Here is a 6,401-nt window from a genome sequence, read left to right on the forward strand (position 1 = left end):
GATTTAATCAATTCTCTATGGTTTTGAGTCCTCTGTGTTTCTATCTATAAAATCAGATCCTCTCAGAACACCTGGGTGGCTCAGTTGGTTAAGTGTCTATCTTCAGCTCAGGTCCTGATCCTAGGGTCCTGAGGCAGAGTCCAGCACAGGCTTCCTGATCAGTGGGGAGTCTGCTTCTCCCTCTGCCTCCTGCGTGTGCTCTTCCTCTCTCTCTGACAAATAAATAAATAAATAAATAAAATATTAAAATAAAATCAAGTCCTCTCTTCCATCTCTTTAAAAAGCATGTACAGGGGGCGCCTCGGTGGCTCAGTGGGTTAAAGCCTCTGCCTTCCGCTCAGGTCATGATCCCAGGGCCTTGGGATGGAGCCCCGCATCGGGCTCTTTGCTCTGCAGGGAGCCTGCTTCCTCCTCTCTCTGCCTAGCTGTGATCTCTGTCAAATAAATAAATAAAATCTTAAAAAAAAAGCCTGTACAGTTGACCCTTGAACAACATGGGTTTGAACTGTGTAGGTCCACTTATCCATAGAATTTTTTAATATAAATACAATATAGTACTATAAATATATTTTATGGTTTTCTTTTTCTTTCTTTCTTTTTTTAAGATTCTATTTATTTATTTGACAGAGAAAGACATAGTGAGAGAGGGAACACAGTAGGGGAAGTGGGAGAGGGGGAAGCAGGCTCCCTGCTGAGCAGACAGCCCAATGCAGGGCTCAATCCCAGGACCCAGGGATCATGACCTGAGCTGGAGGAAGACACTTAACTGACTGAGCCATCCAGATGCCCTCTTTTATGACTTTCTTAACATTTTCGTTTTCATCTTACTTCCTTGTAAGGCTACAGTATATAATATATATAGCATGCAAAATATGTGTTAACAGTTCATGTTATCAGTAAGGCTTTATGTCAACAGGCTTATGGGTAGTTAAGTTTTTGGGTAGTCAAAATTATACATGAATTTTTGGCTGCATAGGTGTGTTATTTAAGGTCTATGTATACACACGTACACATATTAATTACTCTGTGTGTGTGTGTATAGATATGTGGATATGTGTATTTGGAAACCAAACTTTCTGTTCTACTTTCTTTCTAGAAGGTAATTTAGAGCTCACCACCCCCTCAAGAAGTCTCCTACAATTTCTTCCTTGTGACTGCTATTTGTAGTTGGTGTTGGCCCAGAAGGCATATGGAATTACTTAGTGGTTTTCTGACTTTCCTTCCTGGTTTGAGATTGATTTGCTTGATTATTTTCATGGAGGCAATGACATCATTTGTTTTTATTTCTATTTTTAAAGGTGAAGCTATTTGCTCCTAATGCTGAGCAGATGTACATTGTTAATCACTTGAAAGAGAGCCCAGCAGAAGAGAAATGTGCTGGAGGAAGTGCCAGGAGAGCCCGTGGGGACATACAAGATTTGGCAGACCTGAACTCCAGCAAGCTTGAAGCTGTCATTATACCAGTGAGTTAGCTAAAAGCTGTGAGACCAACTGTTCGTTTTAATTAATGTTCACTGACTTTAAACCCCTTTCCAGAAAGAGCAGTGCAGACTTAGCTCCCATTTTGAAGCCTCTGTGCCAGGCTCTAGGTCACGGTTCCCAAACTTTAATGTACTTGGAAGTCACTTGGGAAGCCTTTAAAAAGTCTCAGCTCCTGGGTCACACCTGAGACCATTCACGTTAGACTCTCTGGGAGTGGAAACAGATGGTAGTGCTTTTTTGTTGTTCCACAGGTTCTCCCACTGTGCAGCCAAACTTGAGAACCAGTACCTATCAAGAGTGACCAGTGGTTCGCAGACTTGGCTGTACCTGGACCCACCTGGAGGGCTTTAAAACCATCTATGCCTGTGTACCTATGACCAGGATTTTGGAATTTTTAAGATTCCCTGATGATTCTCATATGCAGATAAGTTTGGGAACCACATCTCTATAAAAGCATGTCTCTAAGTTTAATAGGTATGTGAATCACCTGAAGCTCTTGTTCCAGTACAGGTGCTGATTCAGCTCCCAGGTGACAGGGGACAGGTGGCATGTGAGGCCTTGAGACTTTGGAAATCACAGTGGAGGGTTACCTGATTCTGGACCTTTTCAGTGTAGAAATCACTTTATAGATAGGTGATTCCACATTTTAAAATAAGTGATTGATTTACAAATATAATTGTCTTAGATTTTTTTACTTCTTATTTAATCCCTTCCTAAGGAACTATACGTTATATATTGATCTTTTTTCAAACTAAACAGGTTTAGTTTGTTTACAGTTTGCCTAAACTATTAAAATTGGTTTTATTTTAAGATTACTATTTTTTAAGATTTTCTTTCTTTCTTGAGAGACAATGCGTACGCATCTGTGTACACACAGGAGCCAGGGAAGGGGCAGAGGGAGAAGAGAGAGAATCTCCAGCAGACTCCTCCCTGAGCATGAGCCTGATGCAGGGCTCAGTCTCATGACTTTGAGATCTTGACCTGAGCCAAAAATCAAGAGACAGATGCTTAACTGAGTGAGCCATCTAGGCGCCACTATTTTCAGATTACTATTTTTTAAAAAGACTTTATTTATTTAAGAGAGTGCAAGGGAGAGCATGAGAGAAGGGGAAAAGCAGCCTCCCCTCCCACGCCCCCACCGCTGAGCAGGGAACCCGACTCAGGGCTTGATCCCAGAGTGCCAGGATCAACTTAACCTACTAAACCACCCAGGCAATCCCTATTTTAAGATTATTTTAAATGTTCACAATATCCTTCAAATCTTTGAAGGTGGTTTGGAGATGTCCTACAGTGAGAATCAGATAAGGAGTGTGTTGCTGTGGATGCTTACAGGTCCATCTGAACAGGTTGCTTACTGCTGTTTTATGTACCAAGTATTCCGGGTATATATTGCTGGGTAACAAGTACCACCAAAATTAGCGCCGTCAACAATAATTTATTACCTTTCCTGGTTCTGTTGGTTGACTAGGCTTAGCTTGAGCTTTACTTGAGATCTCTCTGGCAAGCGGCATGGTGACTAGAGCTGCAGACAGCTGAAGGTATCACTGGTGAAGACAGCACCACGGTGTCTTCATGCCAGTGTCCGGTGCCTGAGCTGGGATCAGCTAGAACACCTGAGACGTGGCTGCACGGCCATCTGGCCATTCCCTCTGGCAAGCTTGGGCTTCCTGGGAACCTACAGACCCTGGGCGTTTGAACTTCTCACTTGAGAGCTGGCATTCTTTAGAACAGCATTCCGGGAAACCCAGGCTTTCCTCTTATGCTCCAGCCACAGATGACCTCAGTGTCACCTCTGCCATGTTCCATTGATCAAAAGAGAGATTAAATTCAAAGACAGGAGTCTACAATAGGGAAAAAATACCAGGAGGTATAGATATCAGGCACCATTTTTGGAGACTTGCTACATACTATATATACAACATAAATTTAAATATATCTTTACAAAACATGGGGCGGACGTAAAGGAGATTAGTTTTATTTGAGCTGCTGGTATCTTGTAGGTTTATTCTTTTCTTCTCTGCAAATAGGTATGCCCTGAGATAACTTTGTAAATTTTATTGCCCTTGAGGTTTGATGTTAAAATTAGTTTTCACTTCTAAATTGGCGTTACTCGTAAATCAATCAAAAACTTACAGTGATTAAAAAAAATATCTTTTAGTCTAATACAGAAAGCTATATCTTTGTTTTTAGGATGAATGAAGTTATCTCAAGTGCTCTTTAAAAAATATATTTCTACTTTATACCACACTTGAAATACTTAGCAAAAATTATTATCATGATGGTATCCCATCCTGTGTCTTCAGAATTTTGCTGTTGATGCAAAATGTTTATTATTATCATTTGGTTAATATAATTCCTTTATGTCCATAAAATCCACTTTCTACAAGGGCTACATTGAAGCCATGTAAATTCCCTAAGGATTGGGTTTGTGTTTCAGCATTTGGCACCAGCTTTTTACAAAAGGATCTTGGAGCAACTTTGACAAATACAGGTTGCTATTCTGACTTTTAAAAATGAAGTTAACGAATTAATTAAATCATTGCTGACCCCAGAAGACTTAAAGAAATGTTATTTTCCCATTCTAATCGTGGGTTATTGCTCTCCTCTGCCTTAATTCTTTGATGAAGTATTAATTGTTCATAGGTCAGCTGGTTCAAATAATCCTGCGTTTCCTCTCTTTGCAGGTGGTTTTGGGGTGGCCCAGGACTGCCCCATCAGCGGTTCTGTGGAGGACTCCTTTGGCTGCATTTCCCACATGCTGGCAGCTGACACCTTCCTGCTGCGAAGTCACGGTGGGTTGGGATAATCTTGTGGATGGAGGGGGAGAAAAAGGATGAAAAGCTTACTGCCTGGTAAGCAGGTTCTATGGCCTTTTCCCATTTTCCTTGCTGCAAATGAATATCAGTGCAACTGCTTTGCTTAACAAATTATCTTTCATTTGGGGACTGCCTAATGGCACGGGGGTGGGATGTGGGTGGACATGGTAGGGGACGGTGCTCTAAGGCAATGAGACCAGCTGGCTTTGAAGCAGAGGGAAAATGCATTCTTTTGAGATACACTGGCTTATTCTGTAAGAAAATATTTTCAGTATAACAGTTCTCTTGTATGATATCATTCAGCTGTATGGTTCAAATTAACCTTGCTGTAATTTTTTTCCTATTGATCCGAGTACATACAGCCTTCATTTTCTCTTACTAAGTCAATATTTAAATGAAGTATCATGTTGGAACAGATTTTTTCCATGCAAGGTGGCTTCGGGCTTCTGTCCAAACAGTGCAGCATTTGAGAGGCCACTGCAAGCTGATCATTTTAACTTTCTTCACAGTCATGCTGTCAGTTGCCTAAGAAACATTTTCTTCCACCCAGGTATCTTCTCTTCTGGTAGGTTCGATGATGCTGCCGGGGCCACTGCTGTGCAGAAGTCCAACTGTGCTCAGGGCTGCCGGGAGGGGTCTCCTGCCAGGCCACTGCCCACAGAGTGGCTCAGAGGTGGCCCCTCCACAGGAGCCATGTGTAGAGAGAGGTAAGATGGCAAGGGAGGCTTTCAAAGGTATTTGAAAAGTGATGCTTTAGTGGTAATATTTAGAAGAATTTGTTCAAGTAAAAACAGCTCCAGCCACATGAGGTACACACTCCAACACTTACTTTCAGTGTAATCCTGACTCAAAGATTAAAAACGCCATGATATTATTCAGAAATACTTGATTTCTAGGCAAGCACACTTTCACTTCTTTAAAGTCAGAAATGACTCTCGTGCCGTATTTCAAACAGATGGGCGTTGGACTGTTCCAAGGGCTTTTTCGTGAACCTCCAGGTTGTCTCCTGTAAGGACACCAACTGTGATTGGGATGGGCGGAATTGTCTTTAATAAGAAAGATAGCAGAAAGCAGGGAGAGGGGCGCCTGGGTGCTTCAGTGGGTTAAAGCCTCTGCCTTGGGCTCAGGTCATGGTCCCAGGATACTGGGATTGAGCCCCACGTCAGGCTCTCGGCTCAGCAGGGAGCCTGCTTCCTCCTCTCTGCCTGCTTCTCTCCCTACTTGTGATTTCTGTCTGTCAAATAAATAAATAAAATCTTAAAAAAAAAAAAAAAGGGGAGAGTTTAAGTGATATGATGTCTGGATGCTGATTTCTGCACTTACAACTGAATTAGTTGACTAAACTAATCTTCAGGATTTTTGTGAAGATTTTCTGTTCATATGATTCAGGTAAAGCCATGACACTTTTTAAAGTTACTGTGTGTGGTACATTTTTTTTTTTTTAAGATTCTATTTATTTATTTGACAGACAGAGATCACAAGTAGGCAGAGAGGCAGGCAGAGAGAGAGAGAGAGAGAAGGAAGCAGGCTCCCCGCTGAGCAGAGAGCCCTATGCAGGGGCTCGATCCCAGGACTCTGGGATCATGACCTGAGCTGAGAGGCTTTAAACCACTGAGCCACCCAGGCACCCCTCATACATTCTTTTGATGTCCTTCCTCTATAGTGGTCTGCCACTGGGCACCCAGGGTTTAGCAGGAACCAGAGTAGCCTGCGGAATGCTTATCTGTTTTTGAGTGTTTCACTTGCAATGAACTACCCCTATTTTTTTGAAATCTAAAGTAGGTGAAGAGGGAGAATAAAACGATCTCAGCCCGAGTGATAAGAACCTGCAACATTGCAGGTAGATTTCACGTGGATGGGAAGAGACTACATGTGCGTGCTCGTGCACAGGTGCTCCCCTCTGCTGGAAGGAAAAGCAGCAGATCTCATTGTGACCTTGCCCCCTCCCTTCAGTTCTGGAGTGCTGCTCTGCACGAGGAGGTCCTGCATATTTCCAGTCCCACAAAGTTATTGTTGTCACAGGTTCTGTTTCGGCCCGGGAAGAACCAAAAACCATGGATTCCACCTATGGAAGGTTCACATTCTCACTGGGGAGGAGTGAGG

The sequence above is a fragment of the Mustela lutreola genome, chromosome 13, assembly GCF_030435805.1.
Source record: "Mustela lutreola isolate mMusLut2 chromosome 13, mMusLut2.pri, whole genome shotgun sequence".
NCBI classification, from domain to species: domain Eukaryota; kingdom Metazoa; phylum Chordata; class Mammalia; order Carnivora; family Mustelidae; genus Mustela; species Mustela lutreola.